This window comes from Halichoerus grypus, chromosome 1 (genome assembly GCF_964656455.1).
Source record: "Halichoerus grypus chromosome 1, mHalGry1.hap1.1, whole genome shotgun sequence".
NCBI lineage: Eukaryota > Metazoa > Chordata > Mammalia > Carnivora > Phocidae > Halichoerus > Halichoerus grypus.
In genome coordinates this window covers 78,463,832-78,489,102 of record NC_135712.1, presented here as the reverse complement: position 1 = coordinate 78,489,102, position 25,271 = coordinate 78,463,832, and the positions used below count along the sequence as shown (strand labels likewise).

At 40.7% G+C, this 25,271-nt stretch overlaps 1 long non-coding RNA gene across 1 annotated transcript in view; it reads right to left on the bottom strand.

Annotated features, from left to right (window-relative positions):
* LOC144381202 (uncharacterized) overlaps positions 1-25,271 on the bottom strand; it is a 142,407-nt gene that overhangs the window by 24,005 nt on the left and 93,131 nt on the right. The window contains exons 2-3 of the long non-coding RNA XR_013446077.1: positions 8,989-9,198; positions 5,379-5,493 (exon numbers count right to left, since the gene is read on the bottom strand). This is a non-coding gene — a long non-coding RNA (uncharacterized LOC144381202). The remainder of the gene's footprint in view (positions 1-5,378; positions 5,494-8,988; positions 9,199-25,271) is intronic.

Sequence of the window (25,271 nt, the reverse complement as noted above, 5' to 3'; positions counted from 1 at the left end):
TATAGTATCTCCCAATCCATGCACTCAGGTGAAAATGTAACTTTCTGGGGTGTCTGGGTGGCTCAGTCGTTAAGTGTCTGCCTTCGGCTCAGGTCATGATCCCAGCATCCTGGGATTGAGCCCCGCATGGGGCTCCCTGCTCCGCGGGAAACCTACTTCTCCCTCTCCCACTCTCCTGCTTGTGTTCCGGCTCTCACTGTCTCTCTCTTTCTGTCAAATAAATAAATAAATAAATAATAAATCTTTAAAAAAATAAATGTAACTTTCTAACCCACCCCCACCTACCTGTGTCGGGGTGGATGGGTCCTGGGGCTGCTTTGACCAATAACATTCAGTGAAAGTGATGCTCTGCCATTCCAGGTAGTGCCCCAACTTGCCTGGCAGCTTCTGCTTCCTGACTATTGAGAAGTCAGCCATTGTGTAAGCACAACTACCTAAGACCACCATGTTGTGAGAAGCTCAAATCTCATGGAAAGGCCCTAACAGATTAGATGACACATGATCAGGGAGGCACCAAGCATGTGAGTGAAGAAAACATCTTGGCAGTAGATTCCCCCAGCCCAGGTGCCCCCACTAATACCATGTGGATCAGATACAGACCACCCAAACAAACCCTTCCAGAATTTCTGACCCACAGAATCACTAGATGTAATCAAATGATTGTTTTTACCCATTGAGTTTTGGGTAGTTTGTTATGCACCAATTCATATTATCTTCACAACTACCTCATGAGATATGAATTATTAGTCCCAATTTATATGTGAGGGTAATCAAAGATTGGAGAAGCCAAATTATATGCCCAATGTCACACAGCTGATACATGACAGAACCAGAGTTCAAACTCATGTCTGTCCGACTCCAAAGCCCAGGTACCTGCCATGCCTACCAGCGTTGACATTCTGCGTGCTAAAAGCCAGCAAAGGTAAGAACAATGGATCAAGCAGAAGGCTCCTGATAAGGTCAGACTCCAGTCATAGTGGGATTATATTCAAGGAGTGCATTTTGAGTATCCAGCTTCCATAGAGTGGAGCAACTAATGTTACAGCAAACATTGGGTCCTTGGCAATTCTCCTGACAATATTTCCTTTCATCAACACTATATATTTATTCTCTTCTGAGGCACATTGTTTTTCAAAATGCTTTCTTTTTAAACAGATTTATTGAGGTATAAAACACATACCATAAAATTCACCTATTATAAATTCATAGTTAAGTGGTTTCTAGTAAATGTACATAGTTGTGCAACCATCACAGCAATCCATTTTAGAACGTTTCCACATGTTCTAAATGAGGGAGTATTTCCTAAAAAGGTCCTTCATGCCAGATTGTGGTCAATTCCCACTCCCACAGCTAGTCCCTAGCAACCACTGATCTGCTTTTTGTCTCTAGAAGCTTGCCTTTTCTAAAAGTGTCATATAAGTGGAAGCATGTGATATGCGGTTTGTTGTGTCTTGCTTTTTTTGTTTAGTGTGTAATTGCTGAAAAGTATTCCATTGTATGGATGTACCACATTTTCTTACTTATTCAGCAGTTGACAGACATATGGGTTGGTTCCAATTTTGTGTTTATTCAGTGTTTGATTGTTTAAGAGGACTCATAGGACCCAAAATGCCAATGCTTAAAACCTATGGCTTATTGCAGGAAAAGGATACAAGAATAAAACAACACTATTAAAATAAAGACTTCAAGCACTTCCTAGAGTCAAGAAGGTTGCCCAATGTTGGAGAAAAATTGGGACATCTAAAGTGAATATTTTGGGCCCAGTCTCCATCCCCCTGACCTCCCTGGCAGGGTCTAAAAAGTCTCCTGTTTGGTCTCTAGGTGGCAGGATGTGTAAATAACTAAAGACCATTCCAATGAGGAAAAGCAAAGGCTGTTATTTAGAGCTTGCTTTAGCAAAGGAGTCAGCTACCACCACACTTTTGGCAGAGACTCAAAGGCAGGCAACAGAGTCTGAAAGCTTTAGAGTGAGCGAACGGGAGGCTTCAAGTATGCCCCAAATTGGAGATTTTTTGCATGGGGAGCTGAAGGAAGACTAACTAGAACAGGGGCATCCTATGTGATTATTTAGGGGAGCATATTTGGCTTTCTCTGATTAGTTCCAAAGCAGAAGTAGGAGGATTAGGGTGGCTAGCAGTTATTGGGCAGGTCCTGACTGTTTGGGGTCAATTTTGCAGAAGTTGTGGTTTGGCTTCCTGGACTGGTTTTGCAGAGGTTGTGGGTCAGAGTTCTGTTTTCATTTATATGGTCTGGCCTCTGACCGTTGACAGTATTCAGTCTCTCAAGGGTCATTTCTTCTTCTAGAATCCCCTCCATCTAACTTCAGCACATGGGTTCCTAGGCAAATCTTCTGTGGTGCAATAGAAGTGAATGGCATTCGGTGTCAAAAGACCCAGCTCTACTCCATGGAAAAAATCACTTCACTTCTCTGAGATTCAGGTTCTTTGCACATAGAATGAGCATAATGATAGTAATGCTTGCCCTTAAACCACATTGTGTTTATAATAGATTTCACTAAGTTTCCTAATTTTTTTATCTGCTCCCATAACCATGCCTTTTGCCATGTGACCTCCCGCAAAAGGGAAGAGGCTATTTCCCTACACCATGACTCTGAGTGCAGCCATATAATATGCTTGGGCCAATAAAATAAAATAGAAATGACAGCACAACAGTTCTGAGCTTAGCTCTCAAGAGGCCCTTGTGCTTGTACTTGCTTTCTGGTGGGCTTCCTCCATTACCACCAGTAGATCATGCTTAGGCTAGCTCACTGGTCCCAGAAGGTGGAGCAGAGCCAACTTGTCCCAGATGAGTCATCCTACATCACTTGACATCCTACATCGGTTAACTCCTATACCCATGAGCAAACCCAGCTAAGATGAGCAAAACCACCCAAATGAGTCCCACTCTGTGAGAATAATTGATTGTGTTTTTTAAGCCACTAAGATTTGGAGTGGTTTCTTAGGTAGCAAAAGCTAATATAATATAGAGTTGTTATGTCAATCAAATAAAACAATGAGTGTGGAAGTTTTTTAGAAACTGCAACCTACTCTCCAAAATGAATTATCCTTATTTTTTGTTCCCATATGACCTTATTTTCAGCTATTTGTGAATTAATTTCAAGAAAGTATTAGCTGGCAAAGGTTTAAGGTGTGCTCTTCTACGAAGGATTCATCTGTATATTTATTTCTTAAATACTTTTGAACACCAGCTATGTGTTCTGTAGAATACAGAAAGGCTTTTGAAATTCAAAGAAATATCTCTCTAGCAGAGAACTTTCAGGCATGGAATAGATTTGGGGTGAGTAGGGAAAGATATGGACTTCAAAGTAGTAGGTCAGACACTAGCCTGCTGCATTCTATGGACACCTTGTCTATATCTTGGTCTCCTTCAGAAACAAAGAAAGAGCCAAAGCCCTCTCCCTGGGTGATGGGAAGCAGAGAGTTCCTTGGAGAGCAAAACAGGAGTAGAACTTCTTCCATCTGGGAAGGACTAGGGAGGAGGGCCTCACTGCACTTATAGCTCTGGGTCCAGAGAAATTACTGGAGAACCTTCACTCCTTGTCATTTGCATCATCTGAAATCAAAACATTTCTTCAAAGCCCATCTCCAATTCTACCTCCGCCAAGCAGCTTTCTCTCCTGATGCCCTATGGGTAATATCCTTTTCCTTTACTTTGTTATCTCTATTGTAGTCTGTGTATGCCCCACTGCTTTCACAAAGACAGGAACCTAGTCAATTAGCAGGATTTGACCTGGGAATGACTTGTGGCAGCTGAATGTGGCTTGAGGCAGGAAAGCACAGCAAATGGCAAACGTTGGGATGAAGGAAGTAGAACATGGAGCAGCACTTTGGGCTGCATCAGGGTCTTAGAAATAATTTATCTCTGGCTGGGAATTTGAGGGTCACACCTGTTTGGAGGCACTTACCTTCTGCCCTGAGTCTCAGGTTCAGTAAGTGGCCAGGGCCCAGCCAGGCAGAACCCTCAATGACATGTTCCTTAGATGCTCAAATCAGATCTGGATTTTCTTGGAACTAACGCTCCTTTTATTTTATTTTTATTTTATTTTTTATAAAGATTTTATTTATTTATTTAAGAGAGAAAGAGCAAGAGTACAAGCAGGGAGAGGGGCAGAGGGACAAGCAGACTCCCCGCTGAGTGGGGAGTCTGACACGGGGCCCAATCCCAGGACTCCAAGATCATGACCTGAGCCAAAGTCAGACGCTCAACTGACTGAGCATTCCAGGGACCTCCGACTCTCCTTTTAGATGACTAGTGCTTAAGCAATGACACAATTGAGAACATTGGCTTTACTTGACAATTCATTTTAATTACTGAATTTTTAAATAGGGATATCTACAGATCCTCAGAGTCTCGGAAGGCATTATAAATACAGTGGTTTGTGGTTGTGATCATGATTATTAAAGAATTAACTCATGTAGGACGCTTTTGATAGAGAAAAAATATTCAGATATATCCACTTTCACTTAATTATGCACATGATCTTTATCAAGAGTAAAAGAGGAGCTGACAGATCTTTAAAATGCCTGAAAGAAATATTTTGAAATGAGTTGGTTTCTCTTATGGTAAAACAGTAGTTTACCTTCTGCTCCCGAATAGTTATGTATGTGTGTCTCTCATCCAGAGCCTCTTTTTCCCTGAAGGGCAGGCACTATCTCATTTCTACCTGCATCTCTTCTATGGCTAGTACAGTGCCTGGTGCATGATCAGAACTCAGAATGTATATTTGCGGTCTTGAAGTGTTATCACCAGCTGCTTTTACATATGCGATTCATTTACTCCTTGCAACAATTTTGCAAAACATTACCACCCTCGTTTCCACAGAGGTAGGGATTAAGCCTGAGAGAGGATGATTTGCTCAAGATGGTACCATTAGTAAATGGCAAGATTAGGATTAAATTCTGGCCTACTTTCTATGGAGTCCTTCTCTTTAGATAGAGAAACAAGACACAAAAAATGATCAAACACATGAATTTCATTGCTATCCTGCTTTTGTGGATTTCACTCTTCTCTCTCCTTTTCACTCCATTGACTTATCATATTATGCTCTTCAATTACAGCTGTCAGCTTCCTCCTACAATTGCTCTGTATTCTGGGCTGTAATTGCTCCTCACAGAACCTGAGCCCACTTGCCTACAATTTCCCTATCAGCTAAGCAGCCCCCACTATTTCCAAGGGACCATGGCTAATGCAGCCCACAGAGGTATATGTACTTGTGATTACTGCCATTTTCCACTTTAGTTATCCCAGGAGAAGCACTATTTTAGAGTGCCTTTTAAGTAATGTGTAGTGACAATATTCTGATGTGGGTAGGTGGCCAAGTATCATTATCCCCCATATTATTATTTGAGAAATGGTACCTTCAAAGTAGGAGCTGACGTGTTCGCTCGCATGGTTGAGGGAGACACAAAGGTGAGTCCTTCTGGTATTGAGGTTCATTCTGTGTCCTTAACGCTGAGGGCACAGGGCTCTTTCCTAGATAATAAATTAAACCTCCATTTAAGAAAGGTCAAAAGCTTTAGCTAATAAACTATTGACTTGCATTGTCCAAGAAAGATGTAGTTCAGAAAAAGAATTCCTCCAATTTCTTCTGTATAGAAATCCCCAAAATGCATTTCAAAAAAACTCGAACAGGTCACAGAACCTGTGAATTAACAGGCCCTTGCACAGCTGAAAGAACTGGGGTCTAAAGAGCAAATAGCATTTGGTCAAGTCACTCAGCAAGTGGTAGATAGGAGCCAGATTTTAAGACTTCTAGACAAGGGCCTTCTTCACTTTGGTTAAGCTGATGGTTGAAAGGGAGGACTGGTGCCACAGTCTCCTGGGAGCTTCTGACAGGGGAAGCTATAGAAACACCATGTCCCATGTATAGCAGCTCCTGCCATCAGTAACATCTTACTTCCAGGATACTCTAGTCCAGAACTCGGTCAAGAAACTCTGGCCAAGGGGCGCCTGGGTGGCTCAGTCATTAAGCGTCTACCTTCGGCTCAGGTCATGGTCCCAGGGTCCTGGGATCAAGCCCCCATCAGGCTCCCTGCTCGGTGGGAAACCTGCTTCTCCCTCCCCCACTCCCCCTGCTTGTGTTCCCTCTCTCACTGTGTCTTTCTCTGTCAAATAAATAAATAAAATCTTAAAAAAAAAAAAAAAAAAGGAAACCCTGGCCAAGCAAGACAAACATTGCTGAAGAAATAAAAAAAAATAAGAATAATATAAACAAACAAATAAACAAATAAATAAAACACTAAAAGGGCTACTGAATGGACTTGAGATCCAGCCCCTTTTCCACCTCAGGAATGAGAAAGGCTGGTCAAGAAGCTGGTTTTAGGGACCTGAGAAACTTCCTGGAGAGATGAAGAGATCAAGTATAAGGATTTTCCCAACCAACTTGAAGCCCAGGGAACCTAGTCCCTGTCACAAAAGAAGGGATCCCCTTTTCTGGGCATTAACTAAAAGCAGAGAACTGAGGAAAAACTGAGACAGGGTTCTAAGGGGCCGCCATGAGGCAGGGACATTACAGGGTGAGCAGCTCCCTGAGTCACCTGCCTAGCATCGAGCAGAGACAAGGCCCAACTGACAAGCAGCAGCTAAACAACACCAATGGAACAGCAACACGACTAAACTTTGCTGAGCACTTATCATATGCCAGACACTTCTAATTATTCTACATACATTATCTCATTTGATCCTCACAGCAGCTTTATAACAAGAATTAGGAAATGTGGTGGGGCCACTTTCAAAAGCCCTGAGAAAGGACTATTATAAATTAAAAACATTTCATAAGAGTCAGGGCTATTTTAAGATCCCTACAACCTTCTATATATGCATAAATATTGTTTTTAGGGGCGCCTGGGTGGCTCAGTTGGTTGGGCATCTGCCTTTGGATCGGGCCATGATCTTGGGGTCCTGGGATTGGGCTCTGCGTCGGGCTCCCTGCTCAGCGGGGAGCCTACTTCTCCCTCTCCTGCGTGCTATTTCTGTCGCTATCTCTGTCTCTCTCTCTCAAATAAATAAATAAATAAAAATCTTTTAAAAAATACTGTTTTTTATACATTTTAGTTTGAACCAGGGGAAACTGTTAGTTTTGCAGATAAAAAAAAAAGATCAAATAGCAGAAATTTCATATGGTTCAATCTTATATATAAAATACATATTCTTTATGAGAAGTAAGTAAAAATGTAACAGGAAAATACAATAGAATGGGATACATAAAAATAGGAGAAAGTTTGTGCATGCTGAAAAACATACACAAAAGAGAGTTCTAACCAAGTTTCCAGGGGAGGAGGGCAGTCAGGGGAGACTTCTCAGGGGGAATGTTGAGACTTTTGGGATAGTGAGCAGTAAAGGAAGTTAATCATTGTGAGCCAGATTCAGTAAGTCAGGGAGGCTTTGGGTCATCACAAAGTAACAGATGCAGGATGTGTACTGCCACTAGAAATGAGTAGAAAACTGGGAAAAATATATGAAACAAAAAGCACTTTCAGACATTGGACAATAAACATCACAGGATCGTCATCCTTGGGAGCAGGAAAATAAACAAGGTGAATCCTTCAGTTGATTAAAATCAGTAAGTCTTAAGAGACTGAAATCATAGAGTATGTTCTCTATATAGAATTAAATTAGAATTTAAAACAGAAAAGTGTTTAAAAAATAAACAACATAGTTTTAAGTAACTCTTGGGAATAAAAAAAGAAAAGAAATCTTGAAAATATCTTGAACTGAATGAAAATAAAATGACAACATATCAAAATCTGTGGGATGCAGGTAATGCAGTACCTAAAAGAAGTTGTGTAACTTTAAATGATTATGGTAGAAAATATTAAAAATCAAACGAGTGATTTCAGCTTCTGTATTAAAAAGATACAAAAAGAGGTGACAAACCTAAAGTAAGTGAAATAACAAAATAATAGAAATAAGGGCAAAAATTAGTCAAATAGAGAATGCACAAATAATGGAGAAAATCAATGAAAGTAAAAGCTAACTCTGTAAACATTAGGTCCTGAGCTGCAAGCAGACATCTTCGTCTAGAAGCCCGGAGATGAGAGCAACTCACAAAGGAGGTCTGCCCAGGGGAATGTATACCGGCTGTAGAGGCCCGCAGCAATGACCTGCCACTCAGTGTGTCACCATCTTGATTGGCTTCTGTGACCAACATTTCAATAAAACTAGTAACTTCTATCTAACTTCATCAAGAAAAACAAGGGAGAAGACCAAATGATCCATGTGAAGAAGGAAAGAGGGGACATTATTCCAGATTCTACAGTTACTAAAAGGATAATAAGAGTTATTATGAACAACTTTATTCCAAAAAATCCAATGTCTGATATGAAATAAAAGAAGGTTTTGAAAAAAATGTCAAAACTGACTTGAGGAAATAAAAATTCTAAACAGTCCTAAATCTACTTAAAAAAAAAAAATTAGATTTCTTATTAAAAACATTCAACAAAGAAAAATCCCAGCCCAGATAGCTTCTCTGGTGAATTCTTTCAAACATCTAAGGAAGAAATAGTAACAATCCTACACAATGTCTTTCAGAAAATAAAGAAAGCAATAATATATTATTCTGCCACTAGACAACAAAATTAAAAGAACTACTAGCATCACTGTTTGGATCCTGCCTTCCTACAAAAGTCCTACAACATCTACAAATCCAAGAGAAATGAAAACATGTTCTCATAAAAATGCTTGTATGCAAATCTTTATAGAATCTTTATTTATACTAGATACAAACTGGTAACAATCTAGATATACACCAGTCAAAGAAGGGATAAACAAATTGTGATACATACATATGGTAAAATACTACTCAAATGAAAAGGAAAAATTGCAGAGAGATGTAACAACACAGATAAATGTAAAAAACATGACACTGAGTAAAAGGAGCCAGACACAAAAGAGTATAGATGTATGACGTTCCATTCCCGGAAAAGTTTGGAATAGGTAAAACTAATCTATGAGCAGATCAGTGGTTACCTGACGTCAGTTGTGGGGATAATTGGCTATGAAGAAGGATGAAGGAACGGATTTGCTTGTGGAAATAGTCTATATCTTGGGCACCTGGGTGGCTCAGTCGGTTAAGCGTCTGCCTTTGGCTCTGGTCGTGATCCTGGGACCCTCGGCAGGGAGCCTGCTTCTCCCTCTCCCTCTGCAGCTCCCCCCTGCTTGTGTTCTCTCACTCTCTCTCTGTCAAATAAACAAATACAATCTTTAAAAAAAATTTAAAAAAAAGAAATAGTCTCTATTTTGATAGAGATGATGTTTCATATGTATACACAATTGTCAAAAACTCATCAAACTATATAGTTAAAATGGCCACATTTCAGTACATGTAAATTATATCTCAATAGAAATGGATTAAAAAAATAAGTCAGAGAAATGGGTGGAAAAGAAATTAGGGAGAATGATATCCAAGTTGTCCCTAAAGTTTCAACTGAAGAAACTCGGTGGATGGTGGTTTCCCTCACTATTCTGGGAGGAAATGCTGGAACAGAACCAGGTTTGAGATGAGGGAAGAATACTGGTAGAGCAGGACTGAAATGCTAAATTAAAGGTGCCTATGGCAGTGGTGCATGGTAAAACATTTCTCAGGAGGAAAGGAAATGGATGGGGATTTGTAGCATTTCCTGACTTTCATGCTATAGGTGCTTCCATCATATCTGATTTCAAGCTACCAATGGTTTAACAAGCAGCTCCAAAAAATTCTGGAAACTTAGCAACAGGCTCTGGCGATCCAGAAGGAGCTTGCTCTAGCATACCACTCCCTGTGAATCATCACAACAAATATGTGGAGCAAGAAGCTGTATAAATGGAGGGGTTTGCTGGGGGAGGGGGAATGTAGTCATTAATGAATAGAGGGTAATAAAATCCAGGTATGTGGATGCAATTAGGGAAAGAATATTGAGGGAAAGATGCCTAGAACTGTACCTTAGGCATGTTGGTTTTAAAGCTCAACTAGAAGAGAATGAGCAAGTAGAAAAAGGTGAGAAGGAGCAGAGACTCAGGATGACAAACAGGGCAGCATGGTGTCAAAGGAGCTAAAGGACAGAGCCAAGAGGTGGTTAGGAGTGTCAAATTCACCTAAGTTACTTAAAACAAAGACTAACATTTTATGGTATGGAGTTGATGGTGACCTTTAAGAACACAGTTTCAGTGGAGCTTGGAAGTAGAATGGACTGCAGACAGATGCTTTCCTCTAGAAGCCCAGAGGTGGAATAGCTCATCAAGGAGGTCCGCTTAATGGAACATATACAGGTCTTTCTCAACTTACAGTGGGATTACATCCTGACAAACTCATCATTTAGTTGAAAATATTGTAAGTTGAAAATGCATTTAATATATCTAACTTAGCAAACATCATAGCTTAGCCTTGCCTACCTTAAATGTGCTCAGAACACAGCTGGGCAGAATCATCTAACACAAAGAATATTTTATAATAAAATAGTGAATATCTCATGTAATTTATTGAATACAGTACTGAAAGACAGAATGTCTGTATGGGTACAGAATGGTTGTCAGCATATCAGCTGTTTACCATCATGATCCTGTGGCTGACTGGGAGCTGTGGGTTCTTTACCCCTGTCCAGTATTAGAAGAGAGTATCATGCATATCACTAGACTGGGAGAAGATCAAAATTCAAAGTTTGAAGTAGAGTTCCTATTGAACGTGTACAGCTTTTGCACCATTGTAAAGTGGAACCATTCTATGTCCAGGACTGTGTGTACTGGCTACAGAAGCCCATAGCTATGAACTGCCATGTTGGTGTATCACCACTCTGATCGACTGCTGTGACCAACATTAACTACCCTAACCAGAAACAGAAAGTGTCCTGAAACTGAAGCTAACATACCCAGGCCTAAAGTTTTATAGTCAAGCATGTCCCTAGAATCTGGAAGATCTCTGCACCTACTCATGGAAGAACTCCACCATGGACTTGGTTTCTCTGCTCCAAATCCCAACTATCTGCACCACCACCCTATCCTGAAGGAATCTTCCCTTCTCCTGCATGATCCATCAGCTCTAACCCTGGCCCATGTAGTCCTTTTTAAAAGAGGCAGTTCTGAATTTTCCACACTAGCTCTCATCAGTACCTAGCATTTCTAAACAGGGATTCAGTAAATACTTACTGGGTGAATTGATGAACCAGCCCTCTCTTCATCCATACTGACTTCCACATAGACAGGATCACCTGGGTCCTAAAATCGAAGGTCTATTCCTACACAAGTGCCACTGCAGATTTGTCCTGCCAAACCATGTTATCCTCCTCAGAACATCTCCCCAAAGCATGGATTCTTTTCCTGCTAAGACCCTATTCCCAAAGCACTATGATTACCCCAATACCTTGAAGAGCCACAGGTCACTGGAAAGGACCTAAGTTGTCCTAAGTGAGATGTTTGTACCCACTCATGGTGACTTGAAACTATAGGAGAAATATGACATTTATTCTTGGAGTTCTAGTTTTGCTCAAAGCTGCTTTAGTGGGAAAGATTACACACACACACACACACACACACACACACACACACACCCCTAAATAAGTATAAAAAATAAACACTATGATATACTATGAAATATAACAATAATAAATAAAGCATAAAGATAAAGCATGAGATTTCAAAGAAATTATGTTTGCACCATGTTCCTTTACTCTAAATTTTTAGGCCTCTTTCAACTCCTCCCTTCTACTCTACTCATATATCCACTCCTTTGTGCGGTATCCATATTCATTCTCCTTCGCCATCAGGGAGACTTGGATGAATAAGTTTGACAGAATGCTGGCGGCATATGCTGACAGGTGCCAAGGGCGGCATATGCTCACAGGTGCCAAGAACCAGGACATGACTTCCAGTACCAGATGCTCTGGCTTTTCTAAGTACCACCTGTCCCTAAGGAACCTGGAGGACTGTTGCTGGGCTTTTCCCAGAGGAGGAAGTTGTCAACACTGTGGTTTTACACTTTCATTTGCCATTCTTCATCCTTCATATCATCCTATCCATCTTCCACTTCTTCTGACTGCTCCCAGCCTACAAACAGCCCACAGTCCACTGCATACCCAAGAACCCAGACCCGGAAGCCAGAAAGGGAGCACAAGCAAAGAGACAAGGAACTTCCAGGTTTTTGCTGACTCCAGTACCAGCCTCACTCACTGCCTGAGTAACCAGGAGAGAATGGATATATGAGGAACCTTGACAGTATGCTCATGCTTCCATGCAACTCAGACCTTAACAAGGGCTTCTCAGAGCAGTTGGTGGAACACCAGACTGATTTATATAGTCTTATATATATAGACTCTAGGCTATATATAGTTCTTTGGTTTTGTTTGTTGTTTGTTTTTTAAAATATTTTATTTATTTATTTGAGAGAGAGAGAGAGCACGTGCATGCATGCGCGAAAGAGCATGAGTTGGAGGTAACAGCAGAAGGAGAGGGAGAAGCAGGCTCCCCACTGAGCAGAGAGCCCAACACGGGGCTCGATCCCAGGACCCTGAGATCATGACCTGAGCCAAAGGCAGACGCTTAACTGACTGAGAGACCCAGGCGCGCCCATACTTCTTTGTTTTAAGCATCACATGTTACGTCTATGAAAAGATGTAAGTAATAGACCCAGGAATTGAACAGTGCAAAACCTCTGTAGCTATAGGTGCTGGTTCTGGCTCCAACTTTCTAAAACCCTTGCTAGCCAGACCAACGCCCAGGTCTCTTACCAGGTGAAAGGAATTTGGACTGAAAGGACCATGAAAGTTTAGGAGAAAGGTCTTCCCTGCATTCTAGGAAGTTGACTCTGGTGGCCAAGTGGAGGGTAGATGAGAGAGATTAGAAGTTGGAGGAACAACTAGGATTTTATTATAATGAGTCAGTGGTTCTCAGTGGGCGTAATACTGCTTTTAATGCATGTTTTGAAATTTCGAGGGATCTTATAGTTTGCTACTGGTGTTCAGTGAACAAAAAGCTAAGAATGATAGACATCTTGCATTGTACAGGACAGCTACAAACAACCAAGAATTGTCCTGAATTCCACATAAAAATTGAATATCCCTTTTTATAATAGTCAGAACCTGACATTTAACTCTGTTTTATGTATATACACACTAATGATATTTGAATCCTAATCCAATACACCTATACTGGTATGCATTTGTAATTATGGCACTCAAAGTATGCAAACATTTTACTACTTGATTATGTACTCTAGTTTACTGAAATATATTATCATTTTGTTGTAAATTACCTTCCTTTACCTCTCCATGTATTAAATGCAGGACATTATGTTGCTGTTTGTGAAATGATATGTGTTGATAGATTATATTATGCATGATTTTCATTTCCAAATACTAGACAGGGCATAAAAATATTTTATTTTATTTACTTTTTAGAAAAAGAAGCTTTAGATCTAATGGTTTTGAAAATGACTGATTTAGGTGATAAATATCGAGAGCCTCAGCAGAGGACCGTGGAGTAGAAAAGGAAGTCACTGTGGATGTAGAATCAACAGAATTTGGAAAGTGATTAGATTCAGTGGGTTAAAATTAAGCTCTGTTTCAACTTGCCCTTCTGCAGGCTACATAAACCCAGAGCCATCATCTTTCTTGGCTTGCTTCACAAACCTTTCATTATCTTGGTTGGTGTCTCCAGAAGTATTTCTTTGAGTTTCCAAATGGTGTTCAGTAATAGATTCTCACATGGAGCTTAACTGTATTGAAATGAGGAGCCAGGACTCCCAATCACAAACAAATATTCATGCACTAGTCCACAGATCTGACATCTACATGGATACACAGATGTAACAGACATTATCAGTAGCTTGAAAATATCCCCTTACTTTCTATAGATGCTGAGCAACTTGTACCTGCCAACACTTGCATTTCTTACACAGCCTGCTTTGGCCACTGAAAGAAGATGGAAAGGCTGGAGTTAATGAATCTCTCCATCTGCCAAACAGGCCTCAACCAATAATTGACTGGGGTTGGTGTATAAATACCCTTCTCTTACAGTAGGTGGATATAGTCAAAGAGCACAGGCCTGGGAGACAGACCTGGGTTCCAAGCCCAACCTGTACCAACTCACCATCTGACTTTAGGCATGTTTCTCTCTCTCTCTCTCTCTGTCAGCTTCAATTTTCTTACCCTTAAAATAAAGGATTTTGACTATATTAGCATTTTCCAGAATGTGTTCATTGGAAGAACGCTGAAATTTGGGGAATGTTAATAGTTGTCATGGGGAAAAGATGAGAGAAGAAAGTAAGTTCCCGGTCTGTAAACTGTGGTCATGTCTAACTACTTCTCAGGACTGTGATGAAGTAGAAGTGGAGGGCCTCTCCCAGTGCCTGACATCCAGTAGGCTTGCAGTAAATGGTGACTGATTTTTAAATCCAAAGAAGTTAGCTCATACTCCATGCTGAATACATCATCATTAGGCAAGGGTTCTTAACCTGAAGTCCATGCACTCTCTGAAATTGTAATAAAAGTTGGATACGCTGTGCTCCTGTGCCTTTTTCTGGGGTAGATTTCCTAGATTTAATTAGGTTCTTAGACTCCCTAAAAGATTAGCCTTGTCTTAAGCCATTTGTTCTTATCAGTTGTTTTAAAACGTAACAGCAAACCATTATTTTCTGGTTTTAATGATCAATCAACAAACACTTAGTAAGCATCTCATCTCCCTTTTCAGAGACTACTCCAAGTCTTTGTGCAGTGGTCAATTGGGGGAATTCACTGAGAATTTCTGAGACATGAATGCAAAATGTGTAAGTGACATGCAAATGTAAGAATTCAGTTGATATAAGAATAAAAATTGATGGATTAAAAAAATTCTGGGTTTCACAAGGAACTGTATTTTTATTTGGACAGAAATAAAGCTTTTTTTTGTATTATTTATTTATTTATAATGCTGGCAGGTTTGATGGACACATGCTATATGTTAGAATGGGGTGGGATATTCCCTAAATGGATCAGAACAACTGGGCTATCATTGAATATGTTCCCTTTACCCTTCTCTCCCAGAGCAGTAGACAGACTATGGGTCTTGGGTTCAAATGCTTTGCCCCACTGTCAGAACATTAATTGGATCAATGTGTCCTGGTGTTTATTTGGAGAAGATGTTCACTGTATCTGCCTGTGATATCTCAACAGTCTACACAATCCTTTCCCATTTGCAAGGCCTCAACAACAATTCTCCAGGATGTTGGGAGACCTACTGTTATCTCAAACCAGGTGTAACAGAGCTCTCTCCACATGAGTCAACTTCAAGGAGAAGGGAACAACCACTGGGGATGTTTCCAGCTCTGGTTTTCTCAGTCTTTCTCTCTTTGGGAAGCCTAATCTTTGGTTGTTATTGCCAATTGTTGTGACCACATTTGAGAGTGTGTGCAAGGCTCTGTGCGGGGGAAGTATAGGGAGGTAGGAAGGAAAGGGGACAAATTGGCAGAAATGTTTTCAAAAGATGCCTGTTTTCCTAATTACTTAAGCTCACCTGGTTTTGTCAACATCAAGAGAGGCATAATTTTCTTGTTTTTAAAAAGCAAATTATGCCTGGGTAGAAAATAAGTGCATTATCATGAGTAAAAGGAAAATATATTGTCAAGATAATTGCTATGGGGGGCGCCTGGGTGGCTCAGTCGTTAAGCGTCTGCCTTCGGCTCAGGTCATGATCCCAGAGTCCTGGGATCGAGCCCCGCATCGGGCTCCCTGCTCAGCCGAGAGCCTGCTTCTCCCTCTCCCACTCCCCTGCTTGCGTTCCCTCTCTAGCTGTGTCTCTCCGTCAAATAAATAAATAAAATCTTAAAAAAAAAAAAAAAAAAAAAAAAAAAAAGATAATTGCTATGGGAGGTAGAATCCAGTTTCAGGAAACTCTTTTGCACTTCTTACAGGTAGAGAATAGTCTTTTATCAGAACAAACTAACAAATATCATTGGTACAATGGCCTCTGCTATACTTTACCAGTTAAAATTCCTAGTTCAGTAAGTTTTCATATTTTTTTGTGAATATTGGACTCCTTTTAATACCTTTTTAAAAATTGAGGACCTTAAAATGCTAGTCATTTTTTAGTAACCATGAAAGGGAGAAAATATAAAATAGTATTCCAGTTATCTATTGCTGCTTACCAAGCAATCTGGCAGTTTAAATCTTCAAATTTGGTGGTTCAAAACAACACCCTTGGTTTTTCAGGGGTTGGCAAGGACAGTTCATCCCTGCTCCACATAGTGGAGCACAGGTAGCTTGAAAACGGGGAGGCCAGAATCGTTAGTGCTCTCAGACATGCCCATGTCCAGATGTTGGTACCCACTGCAGGACCGCAGCTGGGGCTGTCACCCATTACATCTATACATGGCCTCTCTGTGTGGGCTCTTTGTTTTCTCATGGCATTGCAATTGAGTTATAAGAGAAAATGTCCCAAGAGGACCAGGTATCACCTGTGTTGCCTTTTAAATGTGGCTCAGAAGTCACAGAGCTCCATTTCTGCTCCAGTGACAAGCCCACCCAGAATTAATGGGTACAGTGTCAATGTTGCATAGTAAGAAGAACGTGTGGGATCAGAGTTATTGTTGTGGCCATTTTGAAAAATATGATCTTCCACAAATAGCAAAAAAGCTCACATTAGGTAATGCTTTTAAGTGACTGTATGAATGAGCCTATCATCCCTGGTAATGATACCTCCATGTCTAGGGATTACTAAATGTCAATGAGCATCTCTGCTCTAGAATAAATGCAGGTAAAACACACTCCAACAGAGTCAAAGCAATTGGTCATGGCTTGAGGCCCTGACCATGCCATGCTTCTGCCCCCAGGAGATAGACCTTCTTGGCTTCTATTGAGAGTAACTTCCAGACCACTCCATATTCTGATCTTCTCCAATCCTTCTCCTACATGTAGTTTATCCCTCATTTAGCCAACAGCACTTCTTTTTTTCTGAAAATACATGCCTCTTCACAAAGCACACCACCTCACAAACCAACTCTAGCTCCATATGCCTGTAGAAATAACAAAACATAAGCAGCTATCATGTTTAAGCAATAAATGCCAAACACCGAGCTGAGTGCTTTACAGGCATTAACTACATTAACCATCACCGGGATAATAAGACGGTTTGTGACATTATCCTATTTTAAAAACTAAAAGAACAAAAACCCCTGAGGTTTACAATAAACTTATCCAAAATCTCAGCTAGTAAGTTATGGACAGGGTCTCACGGAGACCTTGCTTTTAATCATTATGATCTATGGGTTCCTGTATAGGATAAACCAATCTATTTAATGTGACATTCATGAGTTAGACCCTATTTTTTAGTTTCACATTGTTAGAGTTTTCCTTCACCCTCATAGAACATATATAACAGTCATCTAGTGTTTCTTATTATACACACACACTTTATTCTTTGTTTGTTTGATTAATGTATCTTTCTACTTTCCAACTAGCAAAATAGAAATTCCCTGCTTAAATGCCATCTCCTCTAGTTAACCTTTCCCGACTTCCTCAGATAGTTAAATATTCCTTCCTCTTATTTTCTATGACACTCAGTACATTCCTCTATGAAAGCTCCTCTGACATCATTGAACTTATTTGTGTAACTGTCTGTTCCACCAGATAATAAGGCCGGGGATGTGCTATTTGTAAAGCCTCGAAGAGTAACACAGTGCTTGGTACCAAATAGTCATATATTCTGTTTGGTGGAATGTCTGTTTCCTGCCATGATGGAGTAACAGATACCACCCTAGCTCTTTTGTAATAAATAACTATAAACCTAGACAAATTATATAAAATAACTCATTTCTGATGTGAACAAAAGGCAGTACAGGACTGTGATCTCTGAGAGATGAGAAACGAACAAGGTCATCCTCATGATTAGTGTTGCTCTCTTTCAGAGGCATGTTTCAGACAGTAGTGCAGAGAAGGGGGGCCCCCCTGCCCCCGACCACAGCTGCCTCACAGAGCTGAAAAGCCAGGGATCAGAACTCAGAGCCACTAAGGCAGCTAGAATTTCTGGGACAGGGTAAGTGGGAGAAAGGAGCTAAGTACAAAAAGAGCTCTAAAAATCTGCTTGGGGACCCCCTTGAGCTTTTAGCTGAATACTAACCTGTGTATGTGCAGAGAAAAATGGCATGAAACTGGACTGAAAACATCTACCAGAGGAAACAACTATGGGGAGCTGGGATCTAAACAAATACCAAAGTTTTCACAGGGCCGGGGGACAGCATTTTAGCCAGCAGAATAGAGAGTCTTTGCATGAACATTCCAGAAATTAAATAAAACCCACAGGAAGGCAGCACCTTAGGAACAGAATTAGTCTAACCTTAAGGTAATAGTCATTCTAGACTGGCCCATTAAAAATTTCTAAACAAACCTTGAAAAAACTATGTTGATAGTTGAGCAATTTAAATGTCTGCTGGAATAAAACACTAAACTCTCTTATGAAAGAAGATAAAATCCTTAAAACTGTAGTATCCTAATGCCAAACATACAATCAAATTTGCTAGACTTGTAAATGAGCATAAATACATGATCTATAATCAAAAGAAAAAAAATCAGAAATAGAGAAACAAGAAATGAGAAAGATGAAATTTGCAAACAAGAACTTTAAGACTGCTATTATAATTCTAATAAATAATTTAAAGGAAAACATTAACGTAATGAATAGGGAATCTTAAGAAAGAAAGAAAAACTTAACATAGAAATGAAAATTCTAGAAATAAAAAATACAATATTTGAAATGAAAAGATCATGGGATTTAACATCAGATTAAATAATGTGTAAGAAAGATTGATGAACTTGAAGGCAGAACAACAGAGAGTATGTAAATGGCAGCACAGAGAGATAAAATGTTGGAAGAAAATGAACAGAATCTCAGAGACAATAGTCTTGTGGTACAATATCAAGGAGTCTAGTGTATGCATAACTTGAGTACCAGGGGGAGACAACAGAGAGACAATATTTACAGAAATAATGATTGAAAAAAATTTAATGACATGGAAAAGATAAGCTCACAGATGGAAGAAGCTCAGTATACTTCAAGCAGGATAAACACATATACAAACACCCCACTCCATACTGTATTCTAATCACATTGTTGTAGGCCAAGATGTGTTAAACAAATGATTAAAAAGAATCTTAAAAACAGCTGAGGTGGGGGAGGCGTGAAGAGAGGAAGACATATTACAGGAAAACAAAAGAATAACTATAAAAATGACCACTGGTTTCTCAATTCACAACAGAGAAAATTGGAACAACATCCTTAATGCACTGAGGAAAAACCTATTCACCTAGAAATCCATATCCAAAGCAAATATTTTAAAAAGGAAGGCAAAATGAAAACCAGTGAAAGCTGAGAGAATGCGTCACTAGCACTCTTGTGCTAGGAGAACTGTTAAGGAAAGCTCTCCAGGCCGGAGGAAAACGATACTAGATAAAATGTGTCTGTACACCAATTAGCTGTGTATATAAATTATACCTTATTACGAAACAAGTCTTGCTTCTCAGGCTGCTCTTCAGATTTCAGTACTTAGTCAACCCTCCTTAAAGAGAACCGTATTTTTCAACAAGAGGGTCCTTAGCTGGCTGGCAAGACCAAGGCCCTATCTGCCTTCTCTACAGGTCTTCCTCAAACTCTATTCCTTTCCAAAAGATAAGACAATAACAAATGCTGGTGAAGATGTGGAGAAAAGGGAGCCCTTGTGCACTGTTGCTGGGAATGTAAACTGATACAGCCACTATGAAAAACAATATGGAGGAGCTTCCTCAAGAAATTAAAAGTAGAGCTACCATATGATCCAGTAATCCCACTTCTGGGTATATTTCCAAAGGAGGCAAAATCATTATCTTGAAGAGATATCTGCACCCATGCTCGATGCATTATTCGTAATAGTGAAGGTATGGAAACTACCTAAGTGTCTGTCAACAGATGAATGAGTGAAGAAAATGTGACATCCACACAATGGAATGTTATTCAGCCTTAAAAAAGAAGGATATTTGGGATAACATGGATGAAAGTGGAGGGCATTATGCTAAGTGGAAAAAGCCAGAGAGAACAAGTTAACTCAATGATAGGGGAACTCTTTCCCAGTGTATATGTATATTGAATCATGACATCGTACACTTTAAATATCTTACAATTGTATTTGTCAATTACACTTCAAAAAAGCTGAAATAAATTCTGCTCCTTTCTCCCTACAAAAACCTCTCACCCCAGGAGAATTAACAGGGTACACGCTCAAAGGCTGGTGGTGAATTCAGCAGTTTGAGGAATTTTTATTTAAAACAAAAGTGTTTTCTTTTGGGTCTCAGGATTGGGTCTGCTGAAGATCTAGAAAGCTATGGCCCAAATCTGCCCTTTAGCTGGGAGTTTCTCAGTAAATCAGTTCCTTTCCCACCCTCCTCACAAAAGATTAGAGGTTTGAAAGCCAGAGCAAATGTGTCTCTGCCAGGCTTTTCAACGTTTCACTTAGTCTGTGCCTTGCCGAGGGCAGTACGCCATTGCCTGAACTTTCTACCCCACCAGCCCAAACGCACCATGTAGGGTAAAGGGTTTTAAATTATTGTTGATAAGGGACGCCTGGGTGGCTCAGTCAGTTAAGTGTCTGCCTTTAGCTCAGTTCATGATCTCAGGGTCCTGGGATCGAGTCCTGCGTCAGGCTCTCTACTCAGCAGGGAGTCTGCTTCTCCCTCTCACTCTCCCTCTATGCTTTCCCTCTCTCTCAAGTAAATAAATAAAATCTTAAAAAAAAATTATTGTTGATAAAGTAATTCCAACAAGAGCCTTTTATCTTTATAGTGAAGATTCTACTTTTGGAGAATGGGGGTTACTGTGTTTGGTGTGTGTGGATTAAGGAGGGAGGCACTCAGAATGAGATTTATTTTGCAAATGGTATTATCAATGTTTGAAATATCATTAGAGGAGTGAACCTAGGAAGGAATCCACCTTGCCTTTTCTTCACAAGTCTTTATGGTCTTGTCAGAAATATTATTTCATATTTTTTAGTTGACCAGGAACTTTCCTACTCATGTTTGCATGTAAGCTTTACAACATTACCCCATGAGAAAAACAAGATTAGGATTATTTTTCTCATTTTACAGGTGTGGAAACTAAGCTCAAAATTTTGTCCAACAGAGCTAGAACTAAACCCTGGGGCTTCGAGGCACCCAGTTCATTATTGTTGCCATGACACTGGTTGGCACACGTCACTTGGGTTGAGCTCTGGCCTGCCTCTCTCTGTGAACTGACACCCTGGGCTTGCCTCCGGACTGGAACAGCCCTTTCCTTCCCAAGCCCCAACTACCAGCTTCCTTCCAGTTCTACGTCACAGCGCTGGACTCTGGAGGAGCCTGATGATCCCATATAGCTTTTCCCAGGTAAGGAACACAAATGTGGAATCACGATGTCTTTTTTTTTAAATTTTTATTTCTTGTTTTTTTAAATTTCAGTATAGTTAACACACAGTGTTATATTAGTGTCAGGTGTACAGTTGAAATCATTATTTCTTAATCATAGCTCAGCTGCCTTCTTGGGTGCTTGATTCTGGGCCACCCTAAGTTATATGTTGCACCTAAATTTGGTGCCTTCTCACTGGGCCATCGTAACGCAACCCTCCTCTCCTGACCCCTAAAGCTTGACCACCCTCTCATTGGTTTCTCATGTCTCTGAATAGCACAGAATAGGAGAGTTCCTTTAAAAGAGTGACAGTCAAGGTACAAACAGCAGATCAGAGTTCAATTCCACACATGTTTTCTGTGTGTTTTCAGCCTCCCTCGTCTGCCCCATCCTCTAAATAGCCCATCTCTAATCTCAAAATGCGATTCATTCACGATGTGTTCCTTTGGATGCTTTGCAAACAGAGTGAAGTTGAGAGGCTGCAGTGCCCAGATTCTACCAATTCATAAATCTGGAAAGATATGAAATGATCCCAGGTTCTGGGAAGGCAAATGGCTTACTGAAGATCACTCAGCAAGCTAGTGGCAGGATTAAGGCCAAGATTCTTTCCATTGCTCCCATAGTGTCTCTTCTTTCCCCGGTAAGTTTCGGAGTCAAGGAGCAATGATTCTGTTGGGAGATTGTCAGTTAAGGTTCAAATTGAAAGAGGAAAGAATGACCTGCCCTCTGGTTGAACAGGCTCTATTTCTCAAGGGAAGACCCTACATGTAGGTATTCCTGAAGTTTCATTCTTTTGAGGATGTTTAAGTACATGTTACTCATCAACCACCCTTTGTTTTCCCTTGGAAATATTTTTGCTGAGTTCCTTTTTCTTTGCTTTGAAATATGGTTCCTGTATGCAGTTAAACCCTAAAGAGTTTGTTGATGGAATTTCTAAATATTGTTTTCCAAGTATTTTCTACTTCTGAGCTCTCCTCCTCCAGTGAGGGTGGAGATGTGGAGTTCAAAACGAGAAAACTCAGTCTTGGGAGCCTCACTGGATTTCTTTAAAAGAGAAAATCAGCACAACCTTTGATGAGCATGTTGCAAGGTTTAATTGCCCCCTTAGAATGTTGGTGAAAGGCACTGTAATGAGTACACATCAATCCTGCAGGCTTTCTTATAAGGAAATTTCAAGAGGGTCCACCTGCTTCTGTAAGGAAGTGGCACTTTCCTATGGGGCCAAACACACCTCTTAGCATTTCATGAACCTTTTCTGAAGGGAAGAGAGAGACAGTTCATCTCAGCAGCAGATCTGTTGCAGGCAGTAAGAGGCCAGTGGGGACTTGAGTGTTGCCCATTACAGTTATTATTATTACTGTTGTCATTATTATGATTATGTTTCAGGTTCACTTAATGGTAACAACAGGGCCAGGCCCCAAAAAGAGACTCAAAAAAGATCTAATCTCTGCCCAGAGGCCTCATTTTTTTTTTTCTTTTTTTTAAAGATTTTATTTATTTATTTGAGAGAGAGAGAGAGTGAGAGAGAGAGAGCGCAAGAGGGGGTAGGGTTAGAGGGAGAAGCAGACTCCCCGCCGAGCAGGGAGCCCGATGTGGGACTCGATCCCGGGACTCCGGGATCATGACCTGAGCCGAAGGCGGTCGCTTAACCAACTGAGCCACCCAGGCGCCCCAGAGGCCTCATTTTGGAGCCAGATGTTTTTCTAGTAACCCATTCTCACTGGTGCCTCTTTTGGGTATGTGTCTGTGTGCTCTGACCAGCCTGGCCACACACACGTCCATAAGCTGCACACACAGAGGAAGTGTCTCACTCACATACACTTTACTGCCGCTCTTGATAAACCAGAGCCTCTTTTCAAGATAACATGACAGATTTATTGACATAACTCTGAATACTCAAGCAGGATTTAGAGAACCTAAGAAATGCCTGGTGTTGGAAGTGACCTCGGAGAGCCAACAACATAGTGCTCCAATCTGCCCTTCAATCACTCCTCTTGCCTGTTCCTGAATACTCCTGATGTTAGAGAACTCAGCACCTAATAAAACAGTCCATTCCGTTCTTAAACAGTTCTGCCAGAAAGTTCTTTCTTTCGTTAGTGCCTTAGGTGTCTGCTCAGTCACTCTCTTTCTCCTTCCAGAGAGCAAGCAGTATTCTCTAATCCATGCAGATGTCTTCTTCTCTTTGCTCATGGCTCTTCCCTTTCTGGAGTGCTCCCTAGCATTGGGGGGCTCTCTTATTGTCTCTGGCTTTTCTGTGGTTGGCCTTCATGTCCCTGAAGTTCTTGCTCCAGTAAATGGGCTGATGCTTAGTAAGTCTCCCCAAAACTTAGTGGCTTAAAACAAAAACAAATCATTATTTGTTATGATTCTGAGTATTGGTTGGGAAGTTGTTCTGCTGGTTTCTCTTGGGCCCCAATGTGCATTTAGCTGGAAAGTTGGGCTGGTAGAAAAGGACAAGGTGACCTTACTCTCATGTCCAGCAATGAATGGTGACAGTTGCCTGGGATTCCTTGGCTTTCCTTCACATGCCCATCCTTTCTTCACTGGGCTAAACTGGTAATGTTCCATGGTGGCCGCCAGGCAGTTTTCCAAGGGGGTGTAAAGGGAGCTTCCAGGGTCTCTTAAGGCCTAACTTTGAAAATAGCTCATTGTTTCTGCCTCATTTCTATTGGCCACAACAAATCACAAAGCCAACCAGCTTCAGGTTGGGGAAATAGACTCCATCTCTTGATGGGGTGTAGCTGGTTCTTCTTTCTAGCAACACCCTGTCTGCCTGATTGCAGAGGAGGTGCATAGAGACAGTAGAAGGTACAGATGGGCACAAGGGAGTCCCCTCCTCTCTTGCCACTGTTTCTGCATTTTCTCAAGACCAGTATCTCTGGATGTATGGTTACACATAACCTTCTTTTTCTAGAGACTTTTGATGATTTTGGTAGAGAATTATACATAGAGAGGAAGAAAGTATAATTATAGCAAATGGGAATATTGCATTAACTCCAAAAAAAAAATAATAATAAAGGGACTTAAAGATGTGAAGATCCTCTGGGCCACTTTTGAGCTTTCAGCCTAGATCCTCTATCTTCAGATTTGACCATTTCCTCCTCTCTCATATCAGGTGTCTCATTGTTCAAAGGTCTTCATCCAAATTTCCACCTCAACCCCACTTCCTTCTAGGAAAAGTTACCTCTTCATGAAGGAAGATTTTTTTCCCCAAGAGCCTTTGCCCTTTCCTGATATAAAATGACTTAAGTCTTAATTACGTGGTCCTAGCACTCCAAGCCCTCATAATGTTGGTCATCAATCAAATTTCATAGACAGGCAGGCACAGGATGGGTGCTGGATCCCCAGGGGAAGCTGAATGTGGAGTTGCCTTTTGAGGGTTCCCTTTCTCTATTCCCTTGTGAATGCTGAGGCTGAAAGTTCCTCTTAACAGGCGCCTATTAAGATAGGATAAGCTCCCAAGGACAAACATCAGTTGTGTGTGTGAGTGTGCATGTGTGTATCTGTGCAGGCATGTGTGAGTTTGTTTGTGAGGGTCCTGGGGATGGTTCAGATAAAATGGGTTTTACCCAACTAAAAATAGAATCAATTACTCATTTTAAAATGGAGTCAATGATCTCACTGATATGAGGAGTTTGAGAAACAAGACAGAGGATCATAGGGGAAGGGAGGAAAAAATGAAACAAGATGAAACCAGAGAGGGAGACAAACCATAAGAGACTCTTAATCTCAGGAAACAAACTGAGGGTTGCTGGAGTGGTGGGGGGTGGGAGGGATGGGGGGCCTGGGTGATGGACATTGGGGAGGGTGTGTGCTATGGTGAGCACTGTGAATTGTGTAAGATAGATGAATCACAGACCTGTATCTCTGAAACAAATAATACATTTTATGTTAAAAAAAAAAAA